This window comes from Rattus norvegicus, chromosome 13 (genome assembly GCF_021556685.1).
Source record: "Rattus norvegicus strain SHRSP/BbbUtx chromosome 13, alternate assembly SHRSP_T2T, whole genome shotgun sequence".
Lineage (NCBI taxonomy): Eukaryota > Metazoa > Chordata > Mammalia > Rodentia > Muridae > Rattus > Rattus norvegicus.
The window spans coordinates 68,025,310-68,045,577 of record NC_141546.1 but is presented as its reverse complement, the minus strand read 5'-3'; the positions used below and the strand labels follow the sequence as shown (position 1 = coordinate 68,045,577).

The 20,268-nt window shown below is 42.5% G+C and overlaps 1 protein-coding gene and 1 pseudogene across 2 annotated transcripts in view; both read left to right on the top strand.

Moving 5' to 3' along the window:
- Positions 1–20,268, top strand: part of Lamc1 (laminin subunit gamma 1) — a 127,067-nt gene that overhangs the window by 35,887 nt on the left and 70,912 nt on the right.
- Positions 3,106–4,880, top strand: LOC148001685 (ornithine decarboxylase pseudogene; annotated as a pseudogene). The gene has a single exon (XR_015636016.1). The product of XR_015636016.1 is annotated as an ornithine decarboxylase pseudogene (transcript).

The following is a 20,268-nucleotide window of genomic DNA, read 5'->3' as shown; positions in this document are numbered from 1 at the left end:
TTGAGTTTTGTTATGGCTGTCCCAAATGGGTCTGCCCTTGTTGAGTTTTTTGGTGGCTGCCCCAAGTGGGTCTGCTCTTGTTGAGTTTTGTGGTGGCTGCCCCAAATGGGTCTGCTCTTGTTGAGTTTTGTTATGCCTGTCCCAAATGGGTCTGCTCTTGTTGAGTTTTGTTATGCCTGTCCCAAATGGGTCTGCTTTTGTTGAGTTTTGTTATGGCTATCCCAAATAGGTCTGCTCTTGTTGAGTTTTGTTATGGCTGTCCCAAACGTGTTTGTCCTTGTTGAGTTTTGTTATGGCTGTCCCAAATGAGTCTGCCCTTGTTGAGTTTTGTTGTTGCTGTCCCAAATGGGTCTGCTCTTGTTGAGTTTTGTGGTGGCTGTCCCAAATGGGTCTGCGCTTGTTGAGTTTTGTTGTGGCTGCCCCAAATGGGTCCGCTCTTGACTCTCTAATTGTCACCAACCAAGTCCCAGCTCTCATGAAGTTACATCTGCTTTTATAGCACTCGACTGAGTATTCTGTCACCACATCCGGTGTATAATAGACCTCTTTTCACACTGTTTATTACAGCAAAGTTTCATTTCTTTTCTTAGTGCATGTGAATCATTTGGATTACACAATCAGAGACCTAACACACGTCATTTCCAGTACATACTCAAAAACCTAACCCATTTCATTCTCATGGTATAATCAAAAACCTAACACATTTCATTCCCATGACATAATCAAAAGCTTCCATAAAATGGGAATCAATAGCAGGGCTCTATTGATTTTGCAAGGAGACTGATGCCATCTGTGTCACTCTGCTTCCCAGTCCCTCTTGGCTCCTGATTGTAGAGAGTGAGTCCTTGTAGAGAATATGTGTCTTTTTGTGAATGTGTGGTTTTTTTTTTTTGTTTTTTTTTTTTGTTTTTTTGTTTTTTTTATACTGCTGCCAGTCACGTCCTACAGCAGTATCTCCTGGAGTCCATACAGCATGGACTCCATGTTCATTTTAAGCAGCAATTTCCCGTTGGCCCTGTTCCTCCACCCCTCTTATTCATCCTTTTGGACCAAACTGAAGTCTCATGTTTTTTCTGTAAAGTATTTGGACTGGGGTTTCCCTGTCTCGTAATTCTCTGATGGTGAATCACGATGCCTATTGTGTTTTTACAGCACCCTGTGCCTTGCAGCACAGCAGTTACTAAGCTGTGTTGGAACAAATTGTTTACACGCCTGACTCACTTAATTCTTGGTCCATTTCCTGGGGACAGGACTAAGCCTTAGTCATCATGTGGTCTTAGTTTTAGACTGATATCAATCATAGAGTAGGGGCTCACCAGGGATTGTCTCATAACTGAATGGGCAAAACCCAGCAAGATGGAAGCTATCATAAATTGACGAGTGAAGGCCTAAATGCAGAATTAATATTCTTTTGATGGAAATGAGGCCAGAAAGAAGGATTTCTGGGTGGATTGAGAGCTAAACTTAAAATAGGATATCAGGGACTGGAGAGACGCATCAGTGGTTAAGAGCACTGACTGCTCTTCCAAAGGTCCTGAGTTCAATTCCCAGCAACCACATAGTGGCTCACAACCATATGTAGTGGGATCTTGGCCCACTCTTCTGGTGTATAGGCATATATGCAGGCAGAACACTGTGCATGATAGATAGATAGATAGATAGATAGATAGATAGATAGATAGATAGATAGATAGATAGATAGATGGATGGATGGATGGATGGATGGATGGATGGATGGATATATGGATGGATAGATGGATGGATAGATAGAGAGATAGATAGATGGATGGATGGATGGATGGATAGATGGATGGATAGATAGAGAGATAGAGAGATAGATAGATGGGCTATCATGAGGCTAGTGAGATGGTTCTGCAGTTAATAGTAAGTTTTGTTCTTGAAAGGGGCCCAAGTTTCCTGACTAATACCCACACTTCATAACTGTCTGTAACTCTGGCTCCAGGGGATCTGATAACCTTTTTGGCTCCAAAAGAATCTATACTCAAGTGTACACAGACATATATAATTAAAGTTAAAGAATAATTGTTGGGGTTGGGGATTTAGCTCAGTGGTAGAGCGCTTGCCTAGGAAGCTCGAGGCCCTGGGTTCGGTCCCCAGCTCTGAAAAAAAGAACCCCCCCAAAAAAAGAATAATTGTTAAAAAACAACACAGATTATCATTTTGTGGAAGCTTTTGATTATGTCATGGGAATGAAATGTGTTAGGTTTTTGATTATGCCATGGGAATGAAATGTGTTAGGTTTCTGAGTATGTACCGGAAATGACGTGTGTTAGGTTTCTGATTGTGTAATCGAAATGATTGACATGCACTAAGAAAAGAAACTTTGCTGTAATAAACAGTGTGAAAAGAGGTCTATTGTACACCGGATGTGGTGACAGAATACTCAGTCGAGTGCTATAAAAGCAGATGTGAGTTCATGAGAGCTGGGACTTGGCTTGTGACAATTAAAGAGACAAGAGCAGACCCATTTGGGGCAGCCACCACAAAACTCAACAAGAGCAGACCCATTTGGGGCGCCACCACAAAACTCGACAAGAGGAAAATTCTTTCTACTGGGCCGGAGCCCAGAAGAAAAGTCAAAGAATTTGTCAGTTGCCTCTGGCATTTACAAGATGTTCCTATATACTCTCCTTATAGCTCAGCTTCCTGGCATTTTGCTGTGGTTGACAGTGATTATTGGGGAGGAGTACTTATGTTTCTTTTTCTTCTTTTCTTTTAAAAATTTTATCTTTTAATGACGATATCTGCTCAGTTTTGTCTGAGATATTCCCGAAGGGCTCATTTCCTTGGCTTACGCAAAATGTCAAGACACATTCATCAGAAATTACCCTTTTCTGTGAGTTTCCACACTGAAAAAGAAATGATAGTTCCTGCAGCCTCTGCTGCAGGCTGCCCTCAGCCAGCAGCTCCTTACCACCTAGGCTTTGCTTCGTCGGGCTGGATGAGGTGGCTGACGGGATGGCTGCGAGCAGGGAACGGACTGCCAAGGGCTCCTTGCATTTGGCTTCTGCTCCTCCATGGGTCCGGCCAGCCGTGTCCCTGTGGCGTGAGTGTTTCCACCACTCCCAGGAGACAGCATTCAGAGTTCTTGGATAAGTTGGCCTTGTAAGAGCTGGTGATAATTTAATTCCATCTCTAGGTTTTATGTAGGCACAACAAGAACCATGAGCAGCTTTATTAAAGCAGAGTTTGACTGCCTTATTCTCGACAAAGACTTTACTGCTAAGAACATTCTGGACCAAAAGTTCAATAAAGTTTCTTCCTCTGACGATAAGGATGCTTTCTATGTTGTGATCCCTGGAGACATTCTAAAGAAGTATCTGAGGTGGCTAAAAGCTCTTCCCTGTGTTACTCCCTTTTAAGCAGCCAAGTGTAAGGACAGCAGAGCCATAGTGAGTATCCTAGTACCATTGGGACAGCATTTGACTGTGCAAGCAAGACTGAATGCAGTTGGTGCAGGGCTTGGGGTGCCTCAGAGAGGAGTATCTATGCAAATCCTTGTAAACAAGTGTCTCAATCAAGTCCGCTGCCTGTAACGGAGTCCTCATTATGACTTTTGACAGTGACATTGAAAATGAAAGTCTCCAGAGCACATCCAAAGGCAAAGTTTGGTTTTTGCTGATTGTCACTGAAGATTTCAAAGCAGTTTGTCGCCTCAGGGTTAAGCTTGGTGCCACCTTGAAAACCAGCAAGCTTCTCTTGAAACGGGCAAAAGAGCTAAATATTGACGTCACTGGTGTCAGCGTCCATGTGGGCAGTGAGTGGATGTACTGATCCTGAGACCTTGGTGCTGGCAGTGTCATATGCCCGCTGTGTCTTTGACATGGGAACAGAAGTTGGTTTCAACATGTATCTGCTTGATATTGGTGGTGGCTCTCTTGGACCTGAACCTACAAAGCTTAAATTTGAAGGGAACACAGCATAATCCACCCAGCTGTGGACGAGGACTTGCCATCAGCCTCTGGAGTGAAAACCATAGCTGAGCCAGGCAGATACGATGTGGTGTCAGCTTTCACACTTGCAGTCAATGTCATTGCCAAATAAACTGTTTGGCCCTGACGATGAAGATGAATCAATGAACAAACCTTCATGTATTGCGTGAATGATGAGTGTATGCATCATTTAACTGCGTTCCTTATGGTTGTGCACATATGAAGGCCTTGCTGCACAAGAGACTCAAGCCAGATGAGAAGTATTACCCAGCCAGCATCTGGGGAACCACCATGTGATAGCCTTCGTCGGATTGCTGGGCACTGTAACCTGCCTGAAATGCTGTGTGAGAACATGGGTGCCTTCACCATTGCTGCTGCTTCTACTTTCAATGGGTTCCAGAGGCCAAACATCTACTATGGAGTGTCAACGGCCAATGTGTCAACTCAGGAGGCAGATCCAGAGTCATGGCTTCCCGCAGGAAGTGGAGGAGCAGGATGTTGGCACTCTGCCCATGTCTTGTGCCCAGGAGAGCGTGATGGACCGTCACCCTGCAGCCTGTGCTTCTGCTAGTATCAATGTGAAGATGCCATTCTTATGGCTTTTGCCTGCAAGTTTAGCTTGAATTCAGGCATTTGGGGGGACCATTTAACTTAATCACTGCTGGTTTGGAATATCTTTGCAAGAGTAGGGTTGGCACCAATGCTGTATGGAAGGCTAGGAGATGGGGGTCACACTTGCTGTGTACCTATGGAAACTCTTGAATATTTTAAATGGATTTTTATTCACTTCTCAGACATGATACTAACGAGCGCCCCTCAGTTGCTGGTCAAGCATTTGTAACTTATACATTGGTAGAATGGGCCAAAAGCTTGTGTTTGTGAGCCATTTTGAAAATAAAGTATCTTGAAATAATTGGAAAAAAAAAAGAAAAATAAATGATTGTAAATGTAGCCTCCGTTGTCGTCTACTGTTGTGGTAAATACAGGTCGCCAAGAAGGGAAGGGGAATGAGTGGGCGGTTGGTCTCACTGATGTAATTTGTACTGAATGTGCTATTCTCGCCAACATACTGACATTTGTACTGAGTAGTCAGTCACAGCACCTGGTAAATTGCAGCAGCAACTCCACTGAGGAGCTTAAGGCTTTGGGAAATCAATGTCGTACTGTGCATCGCTGGAAAGAGGCAGGAAAGAAAAGCTGCTTCTGTTTTCTGATGGATCAGTTAGTTGCCCACCCGTTTGTATGCCCTGTTCACTGTATACATTGTATACAGCAGTTCTCACTGTTAATAAGATCCTTCAGCAAATGCAGCAGTCATGCAGTAAGACATACCATATGAGTACTGTTCATGTCCATACATGTGCACTGAAATCCAGATTGGGAGCTCTGTTTCAACCTTCAGTTGGCTTCATCTTGAAACTTTGTGCGTTATTTGCAAAATAAAAAGTTAGATGTCACATCGCAAGAAAAAAACTATAATGGCTTTCACTTCCCATCAGCATTTGTTGTCAGAATATGCTAAAAGTTAGACTATTGATCTCAAGTTAGGTCTTAGCTTAGTAATGTGCGCGTGATATGCATGCATGCATGCATGTATGTATCTGCACTGGCATGTGTGGGCGTAAGTGTGAGTGCCCTGATGCCTGAGGTTGATGTCAGGGGTCCTCCACCATTGCTCTCTACGTTATTTTTTTGAGATACACTTTCTCACTGGAACCAGAGCTCACCAGTATGGCTAGTCTAGATAACCAACTTGTTTCCAGAATCCTCTGTCTCCTCCTTCCAAGTGCTGGAATTATAGATGTGCCACCGTACCCACCTGGCATTTCCCATGGGTCTGGGGATCTGAATGCTGGTTTTCACATCTATACAGCGAATTCTTTAACCACTGATCTATTTCCCCAGTCCCCGGTATTTTGAATAGTTGCCAACTTAAGGGCAATATTTATTCATACTTACCTAGAAAACTTGAAGAATAACTAGTAGGTTTTGTTTGTTAATTTGTTTTTAAACATTTTAAAGGATGTATGTGTGCATGTATGTGTGTGAGTATGTATGTCTACCATGTGGGTAGACATCAGAAGAGGACCTCAGGTCCTCTGAAAGCAGAGGTGTGTGTGGTTGTGAGCTGTCATGTGGATGACGAGAAGCAAACCTGGCTCTTGTGTAAGAGCAGTAAGTGCCCTTAACCACTGAGCCACCCCTCCAGCTCCAGATTTTGTTTTAGATTAAATCACCATAGGTAGGTCTCTTGAGAAAGCAGGCAAAGAATTGGTGAATGTCTCTACATCTGGCTCCAGTATCCGTTGTATGGCAAATAGTGTTTTAGCACGCCTGCCTTTTTGAAATGTTCTTGGTCATTAAAAGAGAAAACTAGCTACCGACTTTCCACTGAGTTTCAGAATAGTCGACTCAGCTTGTTTCACAGGTTGAGCCCAAAGCCTTTTCTCCAGTCCTTAGTGTGGTAAGACTGGAGCTTGTTCGGCAAGTAGGCAAGTTCATGCATATGTTTCATTTCAGAGACAGCTAATTCATAGACTTCAGCAACCAAAGTGGTTTAAAAACCCAAGCCTCATCAGAAATACCAAAATCAGCACATTTCCACAGAGCAAATAACAAACTCTTAAGCATGAAGAAGAGCAGGAGGTCTTTTTTTTCCTGAGTAGAGACGTCCAGGAAGGTGAGCGCTTGGAAGATGGCTTTGTGAGGCTCACCATGTGTCAGACTCTACTCAAAAGATGCTAACGTCTGGCGTTTATGCTCTGAGAGCACACATCAGTGGTTGTTTTTAGTAGGGGCTGTACCACTCCATGGCTATCCTAACATTGCTTCAGCCAGTACATTGCAGTATCTTGTAAATCTTCTGTATATTGTTTCTGCAGAAGCACATTACAAAAAAAACCAAAAAACAAAAAACAAAAAAAACAAGCAAGGTAGAAGCAGGTATATCTGTTTCATCAAGGCAACCGAATCATTATAAAGGGTTTAGTCAATTTTAGACATCAAATGAATTCATCAAAATACCCTGCTCTTGCTAGGACTCTTCCCGGGGTGGTGATGGGAGATAATGCTATTGATTTTATTCCCATAATAGGTTTACTTGTCATGCTTGATGCAGGTGCCCAGCCCCCCACCCCCCACTCCACTTTGGGTTTGCCTCTCACACAGCTCTTTTCCATGATGTAGAAATCTACTTTGAGGGGTTGGGGATTTAGCTCAGTGGTAGGGCGCTTGCCTAGCAAGCACAAGGCCCTGGGTTCAGTCCCCAGCTCTGAAAAAAAGAAAAGAAAAAAAAAAAAAAGAAATCTACTTTGAATGATGAGTACTTAAGACTTTATGTCAGGTTTCAAGTATGAAGACATGGCCCGAAAATTGAAATTAGTGTTAAGGTATCTAAAATTATCTGGGCAAACTTTGCTCTTGTAGAGTTGAGCCTTTAACCGTGATGGGTGTGTTTTTTGGGCAAGCAGGTGTGTCTGGGTTTCCCCTGGCATTTGAGTGTGGCACGCTGGGCAGCTAATAGTCTCTGTGCTTATAAAATTTTACACATCTGGACACATCTCAAACTTAATTCCGATGAAGACAAAGCAGAAAATAGCCTCCCCCAATTAAATGCACAAGTTCAAATACACCACAGAGGTGAAACGGGTTTGCTCAAGGTCTGCAAAACACAGATTAACTTGTCCGTGCAAGTTGGTGCATTGATGCTAAGTTTTTAATATGTAATACATTAAGTATGGGTATTAGAGTTCTCCGGGGCAACAGGAGCAAGAGAGGAAAGAAGAGAGGGAGGGAGGAGCAATTTTTAAAAATAGAATTGGTGGCTTGCAAGCCTTTAATTGTAGGGCAGGCCAGGCAGATAGACAATTCCTGAAGCATTGATTTTGTAATCTCCAGTCTAAAGACTAGAAAGCCGGTCTGAATTTCTGGGTTGCATCTGGAGGCATTAATTCATTTTCCATTTTCATAACAAGTACCTCAGGCAAAGGACTTAGAGAGACACTTTGGCCCTACTACTTTAGGCCTGAAGCAGAGCATTATGGTAGGGAAGTAAAAGAAAGGAAAAGACCAGGATCCCACAATCTCCTTCAACAATGGCCCCTGTCTCCCCCATGACACCACGATGGCCTCTGTAGAAATACCCATCAACTTTCTATAGCACAAAGCTAGGGACCAAACAGTCAATGCACATGCCTCTAGGAATACTCCAAGTCCAGGCTACAGCAAGGCAGAATGCCTCCTGGAGCCTTGCTTGGCGTGTGTTCCAAGACTTGCCTGATTGTGTGAGACCCACCTGAACCTGTTACGGAGGGTCATCTGCCTTGTTCAGTCGACCGATGTAACTGTATCAGAAAGCACACCACATCAGCATGGAGACTGGTGTTTTACTGAAGAGTTGGACATCATACCCTAGTCAGGATGACATGGGAGTACCCACTCATCCCACAGATATTGATAGGTTTCAACGACAGGTTTGAGGCTTTGAAATATGCTGAAAATTAAGTTCGGTTCAATGTCCATGGGGAGCACATTGCTCCAAGGAGAGTGCAGTGTGTGTGCGGTTTATTCTGAAACATCGCATGGTCTTCAAAGTTCAAGGATTGGAGCTGGGTGATTTCTCATTCAAATGTCATCTCTGCAACTTGGCAGCATTAATCCTTTGAGTCTTTGTTTCCACATTCATGAGCTAATATCAGGCTACTTTGGTAATTAAACGAAAGAATGCTTCCATGATTCTGGAATACAGTGGCAGTCACCATAGTGATTGTAACCGCATTTTTATATCATGTTTCACGTTTCAATTTCCTTTCTGTCCTGAGTGCTCTTGAAGACTCTTGGTATGGTTTACGGGGGAAATGGAATAAAAACATAGTATTTAGTTTTAACGTTTTGTTTAAAGAATACTTGGAAAACGAGAGTTATATATGACTTTGTATGTTCTATAGAACACTATTACCTGGAGGGTTCAGCGAAGGTTAGTGTAGACCGTCAGCCACACAGCTTAGGACGGAAAGGTTGGTTTGTTATGTTTTAGTCATTGACATGCAAGTTTCTGAAGTTGGGGATCACGGTTATGTACATTTAAGGGCATAAGCTTCATGGCCCGTTTTGATCTTTGTGTTTGCATTTTGAGTGTTTCATGGTGACTGGCTCTGATATTTTGCTTAGAAATAGAAAAAAAAAATCTTTGGTTTGTAAGGTTTTAAAATTCTGTTGAGTTTTTTTTTCTTTTTCTTAGTATATTATTTATTTCTTATTTTGATGAAATAAATCATCTTGGCAGAGGTGCTGGTGGAGAGATGTGTTAGCAGTTAAGAGCACTGGTATTTCTTCCAGAGGACCCTGGTTCCATTCCCAATGCCCACAGCCATCTCTCTGGCCTTGACAGACACCGCAGAGAGGAGGTTTCTGCATGCAAAAAGTGTTCTTTTCCACGTTAAAAATAATTAAACAAATTTCTTTTTTTGAGATAGGGTCTCCTCGGATTGCTCTGTAGCTATGGCTGGTGTTGAATGCTGATCCTCTCGTGTCCATCTTCTAGGTGGACCGTATGTGTGTGCCACCATGCCTGGTTACTGGTACACATCAAAGCATCCATTGTAATGAAGAATATGCCGCCTAAAGTTGGCCCCACTGCTGCAGGATGCATGTCGTGCCCTCGTTGCTTTAGCTTTCTGGGACGCTGCCGCATGTTAGTATCAGATTTACGTCTTGGGAGCATCATTATAAGGAGGGCCTTGGGAAACCCATTATGGGAAGGTGACATGGGCATCACTGTGATTGACTGCTTTATGGCTGTTGCCATAGTGAGAGATAAATCTCCCTGCAAGTGGGGTCACAGCATCTATGTATCTGAGCCTCCCCTACATGATGGGAAGATGGGCTTAGGGTTTAGTTAGGAACTTGCTGATACAAAATATTTGATAATACTCTGTAGCACACTGAAATGGAATCTCCTTTTAGAAGGGGCTTGGCTGCAACCTTGTTGCCCAAGGTGATGCAACATTTAATGACTTAGCTTTGCCTGTGTGTTTTCTGTAAGGACAAAAGAGACCCTTGATACCATTGTCCCAGTTGGAGCTTTTTAAGTGGGCTAACGCGCAAGCTTATTACTTTCAGGTCAGTGGAGGCAGTGGCCTGGGATATTACAGTCAAAGCAGGAAACGGCGTTCTTGTGTGATGTACAGGCAAAGGGAGTAGATACAGACGTTGAGGTGGACATGGAGGAAATGGACCAGAAAGGTGGAGAAGGTGGAACTCACCAGGTTGTCTGGAAGGGTTGATGGCAGCTACTCACTCTTAAGGCGATCTAGCTGTCCCTTGTCCTCACAGCCACTCAGAAGTAGAAATTATTAAGTTATGGCATGTCTCCAGTTCAGTAACCCACATTCTTGACAGTGAATGTGCCTCAGAGTCCTGATTTTAGATTTTAAGAAAGGTGATGTGTGTGCTTCTCCTCCCTCCTCCTGCAGCAGTGCTGGGGCAGGCATCCCATAATTGAGTGCATGACTAATTCTGCCGTGAGGTGCAGAAAATCCCATACTTTTGTGGGGCGACTATAAATAGCTTCGTGTCAGTTCAGGTCAGGTTTTGCTGCGGATGAGCTTCCTCCTGCCCGATTCCTTCGCTGCTTACTTAAAAAAAAAAACAAAAACAAAAACAAAACAAAACAAAACGACCTTGCCTGACATACAGGGTTTTTAATTTCAGATTTGAGGATAAGAGCTTACAGACTAGCAGTTCTATTTTGACAGTTAAGGTGGATGCATGGAGCGATAATTCCTCAAGTTTCCTGAGTCTTACAAACTTTTTAATTTTATCTTCACTGATGCATGTGTGATATCTGTGCCCTCAAGTGCTGGTGGGTCGGAGTCCACTCGTGTCACTGTGGACCTGGAGCTCAGGTTGTGGAAATTCAGCTCTTAGGCAATGGCGCCACGTGCTGCTCCTAACCACTAAGCTGGCCCTCGGTCCTCCGGTTTCCCAGTTTTCCTTCAGTCTGTATAAGTAAACTTTGTGCCCCCTGTTGGTACTGGTGTTTCTGGAATAAGAGATACCTACAGATGGCACTCACCCCCCACCCCTTACCTTCTGTCGTTACCTCAAGGTCTGATTTATTAATTTCAGAGAAAAAAGCTCTCCCAACCCCCACCCCCAGGTGCTTTGAATTAAATGTATGGCCCCATGCGTCCCCAGCCTTCACCTTCTAGTTTCCCACCTAAATCCATGGACATTGTCAATTAGTATAGTGTGAAATGTCAGCATTATGAATGAAATTAGATCTGTAGTTAATTGTTCTTACAACACTTCCTGTGTATTGTCGCCGTTCCACACACTTCCAAACGTTCTCTGTCACTTACATACAGCTTCAGCCCACAAGAGTATTTTATTAGTATTATTTTTAATACTAATATACTAATCTATATTTTAGTACCCTTAATGCTAATTAATATAATTAGTACTAATTATAAATATTAGTATTATTTTTTTCCCTGCTAATGATTTCTTAATTTTGTCCCTGTCACAAAATGTAAAAATAGTATGGTAAACCGGAAACAGATTTACTGGTTTATAATATATAAACAACTCTGTGTATTTTATCCCTGTTTTTCAGGGCCTTGGGTATTAACTGGAGTATATTTAACTGTGACTAGTGTTTGTTTGAAGGGGCGAATTGAGAAAACTCAGGGAAGGTGGCTCTTGGTGCCAGGCCAGAAATGCTGAGAGCCTTACAGCCCAGCTGCCTGGGTTCAAGTCACATTTCTCTGTTCACTGTGTACCAGAGGGCGACCTTGAATATCTGATTGGAAGCCTCTACCTGGGCTTCTAGGTATGGGGCATCATAGCTGGTTTATGGTGCGCTGAGGATTGAACCCAGGATCTTGTGCCTGCTGGGCACGCATGCCCTTACCAACTGAACTACACCCCTCTCCTTTCTGCTTGGTTGTCTTAGAGCCTCATGAAGCTTCGGCTGCCCTTTAACTCACTATATATCCATGGTTGGCTTTGAACTACCAGTCCTCTACTGCTCTGCACAGTAGGCATGTGTGCACTACTCTTGGCTTCAAATGACATTTTTAAGTGTATCAGTTTGTAGCATAAATTCTAAATGGGAGATACCATGATTGGAAATGTGAGGTGGCGTTAATTTTGGAGTTGAGAGAAAAGAGCCCCCTACAGGATGTTGAGCAAGGACTGAGATATCATCTGTTTTGCTCAGAAATGGTGTGATCTGGGTCTTGAGACTTTTATCTCTCTAGACCATGGTTTCCTTTAGTCCTCATGTGTGACCCCATGAGCATGGTGTGTGACCTTGCTATCCAGGGTGTTTGAGATAACATCCAGGTAATTCGATGTGCTTACAAATGTTGACATCCCTCAGCAATTAGAAATTTAACTTTGAACATGTAAATGATAGTAGTAAATCCGGTTATGAAAGACTGAGTATAGGGAATGACCTGGCGGTTAAGTGGGCAGTGGGGGTACATGCCTTTAATCCCAGTACTCTGAGCTCTATGAGTTTGAGGCCAGCCTGGTCTCAGAGCGAGTTCCAGGACATCTAAGGCTACACAAAGAAACTCTGTCTCAAACAAACAAACAAACAAACAAACAAAAAACAAAAACAAAAACCAAACAAACCAATCCAAAATTCATCTGTCTTTAATCAGAGTAGAGGCAGGCAGCACTCTGTGAGTTCAAGGTCAACCTTGCTTATATAGTGAATTCCAGGATAGCCAGGGCTATATATAGAGAACTTACATCAACCCCTCCCTCTTAAATTTAAATCAAAGCTGAACATTGGCTGGTCCATATACTTTTTTATTTAATTTATTTTAAAATTTAATAACATTTTCACATTGTAAACTATACTGTTACAAGATTTCATGTTGTGTCAGCTTCTGAAGAACTCTGATTTTAAGCTTACTGTTACAATTTTGTTGTTGTCGTCATCGTCGTCCTCGTTGTTGTTGTTGTTGTTGTTGTTGTTTTTGGAGACAGTGTTTCTCTGTGTAGCAGACCTGGTTGTCCTGGAACTCATTTTGTTGACCAGGCTGGTCTTGAACTCACAGAGAGACCCACCTGCTCCCCAAGTGCTAGGATTGCAGGCATGTGCCACCACTATCCAGCTAGGACTCTTTTGTTTTTGTTTTTTTAAACTATCCATGTAAGCCTTTTAACTTGTGTTTTTTGCTGCATTCACAGAAAAGCCTAGTTGGAAACAGTAAGTTCTGTGAACTAGGGATGTAACTCAGTTGGTAGCATGCTTGTTTCTCATGCATCAAGCCCTGGGATTCAATCCCTAGAACCACACAAACTGGTGTCTCAGTCACTTTTCTGTGTGTGTGATAAGACACTGTGACCAAGGCAACTTACAGAAGAAAGCAAGCAAATAGTGCTTATGGTTCCAGAAGGCGGAGGTGCCTGAATGCGAAGTAAAGGTGAAGTAAAGGTGCAGCAGCAGGAGCAGCTGAGAGCTCAGGTCTCCACTGGAAGCAGGAGGCAGAAAGCACACTGGGGAAGTCTTTTGAAACCTTGGTCTGCTCCTAGTGACATACCCTGTCCTATAAAACCACGCCTCCCAGTCCTTCCCAAACAGTTCTACTGAGGACCAAATATTCAAACAAATGAGCCAATGGGGGTCATTCTCATTCAATAACCACCACAGCTGGATTGTATGCTTTGCTCTTGATGATGGAAGCAGAAGGGTTAGAAGTTCAAGGTCATCTTTGGGAATTTATGGTCAGCCTGGGATAGATAAGACTCTTATAACAATGACAACAACAACAGCCCCAAACTGAAGAATTTTATTATCTGCTGTGCTAATGAATGTTGGAAGTAAGAACAAGGTAAGAAAATATACATTTTCCTTCCTGTCCTGCTATTTCGGGTAATGAGAGATTCAGGAAAAGAGAATTTTATTTACTTTTACATAGTGTTTTATTTTACTTAGTATTACCCTTTAGAGGGCATCTTTCTTCTGTTGTTTCAAGGAGATTTGTGGAGAGAGAGGGAGAGAAAGAGGGAGGAAGGGTGGGAGGAAGGGAGAGAGAGAGAGAAAGACAGAGAGAGAGAGAGAGAGAGAGAGAGAGAGAGAGAGAGAGAGAATATAAGAATGTAAATGTGTATCTCTCTGCTACCTAGAAAGCCTGGAGAGTTAATGGGTGCCCACTGTTGGAGAGTGCCTCCTTTTAAAAGTGTTTGTAGTCTAACTTGACTGCTGTGAAAGTCAGGAAAATGCAGATAGGCACTGAGTTTAGAACCCAGGCAGTCATCCCACTAAGTCATGATTGCCTGTCAGTAGCAGCTGCTGTGAGTCTGAGAGCTGAGAGCCCCCAGCAGTAACGTGGTCCATGGAGGGTCCCCTTTGCCAATCTTGGTCTGCTTTCTAGAGATCCTGACTTTGCTTTCAGAAGACTTTTCTAGGTGCCACCATCAGTGGTCATAGAAGGTGAAGTAAAACGAGGTAGGGAAATTGTTCAGTTAGACCTCATGGACCAAGGTACTGTACTGGTCCCAGAAGAGAATGCCCATTGAGTCAGCCCAAGCAGTTTGGGATGGCTCGTGCCCGGCACATGGTAGAAGCTTTGCAGAGTTCGTAAGTAATCAAGAGTGACTGAGTGTGTGAGTGGGAGAATGAGTATTCTGCATTACAGAGTTAGGGACGAAGGAGACTTGGCCAGTGTTTACGCCTCGTGTTATGCAGTCTGTCTGTCCCTCCCTGAGTCCTTTGGAAAACTGGAGGATTCTGAATAAGGGGATGAGATGAGCAGACTTTTGTTTCTAATTGCTATAGGTAGGTGGAGAAGTAATTAGGAAGAATTTACTCACCGGAAGTGGTGAGGAGAAAGGAGCTAACTGTTCTTTGAGATAGTAATTTGACTCTGTTTATGATGTAACATTTTTATAAACTACAAAGGTTGAAGGTTTTTTATTTTCTGCTTGAATTCTGTGGGGTCTTTCTCAAAATCTAATTAGGAAGAATTTACTCACCGGAAGTGGTGAGGAGAAAGGAGCTAACTGTTCTTTGAGATAGTAATTTGACTCTGTTTATGATGTAACATTTTTATAAACTACAAAGGTTGAAGGTTTTTTATTTTCTGCTTGAATTCTGTGGGGTCTTTCTCAAAATCTTAAGTGGGAGTTTTCAGTGTCCCCTGTAATGGCATCTGTGCAGATGTCTTCCATTAGTATGTAAAGAATTGTAGGACAGGTGGAAGAGTAACGGAGCGGTGGGTGGGGTAAGCTGAAAGAAAAGGAACCTTACAGATGCTGGCCTGCTGGAAGGTAAAGTGTGGGATCTGTTAATGTATTGCCCGAGGTGGTCCGAGGGTGTGTGGGAGACTTTCAGTTCTCATTTCCTGTTTCACCACAGCCTGCCACCTGCTGTGGCGCTATACAAAGTAACAACAGTGTTAAAGATGGTCTGGTTAGGGTATCATGTTTTGTATGTCAGGAAGCAGGGTGCTTTTTTTTTTTCTTTCTGTTTTTTGTTTTTGTTTTTGTCTTCTTTTGATTTGTCACAAAAGGTTGATCCCAAGCCATTTTGAAAATTGGTGTGTATTCGTGTGTGTGTGTGTGTGTGTGTGTGTGTGTGTGTGTGTGTGTGTGTGAATGTGGACATATGTGTGGAGGCCAGAGGGCAGCCTCTGGGTGTTGGTCCCCATCTTCCACCTTGTTGGAGACATAATCTCTTGTTTGTAGCAGTGCGCGACAGGAGAGCTGGCCCGCCTGCTCCTGGGGATTCTGCTGTCTCTCCCTCCCATCTTCTTGTAGGAGTGCTGGGATTACAGACAGGAGCTCTCATGCCTGCCTCAGTGGGTCCTGGGGAACCAGACTCAAGCCCTCCCTTTACCCACTGAACGCCCCTCCACCCCGAGGTCCCTATGATCAGAACTTTGAACAATGACATGACATTCCTGCTCTTACACAAGTCTGACGAGTGTTCAAACGGTGACACTCAGGAAGGGGTCACCTTTCCCTTCATTCATTCATTGCACATTTGTACTTTTTGCCGTTGAGTTTGGTGCCTTAAAAGATTTCCCTGCCCCAGTATATTTTGAAAAGCATTAACTAGGCTCCCACAGACAGGAGGGATGTGTTCCCTCGGAAGAGAATGCCCTTGGTAAGTAAGCTTTCTCAGACATGAGTTTAAGTACGAGAAACGAGTTCATATATTCAGCATGGCATCCCTAACCAGAAACAAACATAAAACGAGGCTACATACTGATAAGTTGCTGACAGTGTTATGACCAAAGGCTTATAGATTGGTAATGTCTTGCATGTTTTCCCTAGGAACAGTGGTTCTGAATTCTTCAATTCATTGTGCTGTAGAAAGGAATTAGATGAGTGGGAAGCTTATTGGTTTTCGTTGAGATGTTGGTGATTGTGGGGAGAAAAAAAAATTTTTTTTTCTTTTCTTTTTTGTGAGGCCAGGTCTCACTGGAGCCTAGGCTGGCATTCCTGGCAATTCTGTGACCTCAACCTGCAAGATTAAGGGATGTAGACTTTAGCTCCTAAGTCAAGCTAATGCTTAAAAAGAGGGGGGAGGTTTCTTTTTAATTCTGTGTAGTATGTGTGTGGGTGTGAGCATGTCAGTGCTGATGCTCTCCTGGAGCTACAGTTATGGGAGGTGGTTAGATGCTCAACATGGGTGCTGGAACTGAACTTGTTCTCTGCAAGAGCAGTATGCACCCTTAACCACTGAGCCATCTGTCCAGCCCCCAGCTTATGCCTTTAAAAATATAGAAAAATATTGGGTTTTGAAGAAAAATAGTTTATCTTGTAAATAAGGACAAATCATAATGCGTAAGTAATTTGATTTTCTGAACTTCTTGTTCATGAGTGTGGGGTGTACACACATGTTCAAGTATGCATGCCCATGCTTGTGTATATGTGTGGGGGTTAGAGAAGGGTGTCAGGTACTGGACTCTGTTACTACTCCTTTATTTCTTTAGAGACAGGCTCTCCCACTGAACCTGGAGCTAGTAGGCTGGTGGCCAGCAAGTCCATGTCTGTGTCCTCTCATCCCCACCCCTGACAGTGCTTTTGTACAGGCACCAGTGCAGCCACGCCTGGATTTTAAATGAGTGCCGGGGTCAGAACTCAGGTCCTCATCTTTGTGGAGTAAGAGCTCTTACCCAATGAGCCATCTCTTTAGCCCTCTCGTATGTAGCTCTGCTGTTGATTAGTAATGTCTGTGATAGTGTGATGGTGTGATCACGTGAGTTTCTGAGCGTGGATGAAAGCTTGTCGTGGCTTGTTTCATAGGCTGAGGTAAGGTATGGAGGCATTTAATCCCAGTCCTTGCAGAGTCTGGAAAGAGTGCTTCGAGAGTCAACCTTCTTAGAAGCCCTGAGTTACCAGTGGGCAGTCCCTCCTTGCAGGAGCTTTCAACATTGCATTCCTTTTGCAGAGACATTATAGGCATGGCTGTCTCCAGAGGGAAGCCTCGCTTGGAGCTGGGAGATGTGGAATGTTTGTTTCTACAGGACTTCTAAAACCGAGTGCTATGAAAGAACATCTTTGGGTAAATGAATGTCTTTTAAGTGCGGCAGATTAGAAGGCATCCATTGTAACGTCATCGCCTAGGGGTTTCTTGTAATAGAATCAAAATAGAAGTTTTCCTTTTCAAATTCACTTTAAGCCTTGACCTTCCTTTAGCTCACACATCTCCATTCAAGACTCTAAGAATCAAATACAGTTGAGAATTTAAGGCTGGGTTAATGCCAGATCAAAAGGACTGGTTACGTAGTTTAATCCAGAAGATGTTCCTTATGGAAAGACACAGGGTATGCACCTGCTTCATTTGCGTCAGCTCTCAGGGTTTCCCACGAGCTGGGTGTGATCCGATGTCCAACTGTGACTTATTTTGTCCAACTGTGACTCGCTTTGTGGACCTTACTTCTGAAAACATTACTAAATGTAAATCATCTTCCAAAATCATCTTAATCTATGCCATATACAAACTGTAGTACTGAGAGTGGACTCAATATTGCATGTACTGAGAAAATCTGTGATCTTTATCTTCAGTTACTGCCACAGAGTTTCAAATCCTATGAGATTTTCTGGTAGGAATACATTTATTATCTAAGCGAGAGGACTCATTATGGGATCCTGTGTAGCTTTAGTGTGGGCTCTGGACACCAGAGACTCTCAACTGTGTGACTGAGGTGGTCTTTGGCTAGCTTGATCTTTGAGGAGAGGAGCAGGAGGTGGAGACCATTCAGTCAAGGGTATTTAATGAAACCCTGATAAAAACCGACTCTTGAGGCCAGATGACAATTCCTGGTTGCTAGGAGACATTGATATCCCGGGAGGAAGATACTGCTGGTTCCTCGAAGAGATGGCACAGAGTTCCATAACTTCAACTCTGTTATACTTCGTCCTGCATCTTCTCATTTGGCTGTGGTGATGGCTGTTGTGATCTTTGTGTGTCCTTTATAACAACACCATATTAAAAAATCGGAGCCATCCAAGTTATTCTAGTGAGTTTCTGAACTTTTGGGGCAATGTGAGAACTTTCAGTCAGAAGTGTAGGTGGCCTGGGGACTCCTGAAGAAAAGGCAGCGTTGTTAGACTAAGACTAAGCTTGAAGTCTCCTGCTCACTCCAGGATGCCTAGCTGAGGTGACTACGAAGTGAAGACTCACTGTTAGCTCATTTATTCGGTGGTATTCCTTTTTGATCGTTACCCCCCTAACCAATCATAGGTATACAATAGTATCTTAATTGTTTTATAAATTTATCCCACTGGTTAAAAAGCCTGATCATCTTTTGTTTGATGACTGTAAATGTTTCTAATTCCTTTCTATCTCTTCAAAGTTTTTGAGACAGTCCCATCTGTAGCTGAGGCTGACCTTGAACCCTCAACAATACTCATACCTCAACCTCCCAAGGGCTGGGATTATGGGCACCAACCACCACCCTCAGCTCAACTCCTGTTTTCTTAATTTGTTTTCTGCACTGGCTAGATCTTTAGAGTAACAAGAGTTAGATGTCAGTCTGGCATCATGGCACACACCTTTAATTCCAGCATTCAGGAGGCTGGGGTGAGCAGTTCTCTTCAAAGGGCCAGTCTAGGAACTACATAGTGCTTTGGGATAGCCTGTGCTACATAGATCCTATCTCAAAAAAGCAAAACAAACAAACAAAAAATTAGGTGTCCCTAACTTTTCATTTTAAAGGGAATTTCACCTTTCTATTATTATATGCATTATCTTATTAAAGATTTGTTTTTATTGTTACTGTTATTGATAAATACCTTCTGTTAGATTTAGAATATTTTCTTTGAAATCTTTGCTTTAATAAAGTAGGGTTTTTATTATTAAGTCATATTGAATGTGATAAAAATTCCCTTTTCTTAGCCTACCAGACTGATTGTATATTCAGTTTACAAAGATGACAAATCCCATGTTTGTGAGAGTGCAAACCAACCATCCATTTCTAGAGATAGCCCGGCTTCGAAATGCATTATCCTTTGACATGTTCTGAGAGAGAACTTGGTTCTGTTTTTCATTATAGTCAACTAGATTTCTGAAGACAGAAATGATCTCAAAGAGCTAAGAAAATAGATGGGAATTTCTGGATATCAAAATCCCAAAAGACAAGAGCCACAAAAATAAGCCTTGCTACATTTTCCAATTTGAAGAACATTTTCTTAACTACAAAAGTTTTGACAGCCACAAAGAAAGAGCAAAGGGTTTGAAATACAGAGTTCAAGGCCTTTCCAAGGTAGGCAGTCCTGGTAAAGAGAAGGTAGAAACAACCAACGTTGCTTCATCTGTACAGCCTAGGACAGTCAAGCCTTCATCTTGGAGTAATGTTGAGCCAGTCTGGTTTTAATTCCCAGTGCAAGGTATCAAGAATTGAACATTCCTTTGCGAGAATATATTAGGTCTCAGATAATTAATATATATGTGTTTTAGCATTTTAATTCAGTGTCAAACACATAAGGAAAGTGGGTTTGTAAGAGAGAAGTGGAACAATGAAATAAAATCAGCAGAACAATAGGCAAAAAGGAAGACTCAAATTTTAGGTATAAAAAACTATTAGACATTTTCTGTAAACATAGCTTTGCTTAGTTTGTTTAAGAAAAAAATCAATGCACATAAAAATAAATAATTTTTTTAAAAAGAGAAATTATTTGCATAGTTGAAAGCAACTGAAAAATTACATAGATTAGAATGAACAAGCATGCAATTCCAGAACTGAAAATAAACTACTACTGTGTTTAATTTGCAAGGTTTTTATTTTTTCTAATCACAAGCAGCATTGGCCTATAATTTTTTTATACTCCTATCTTTATCTGATTTGGG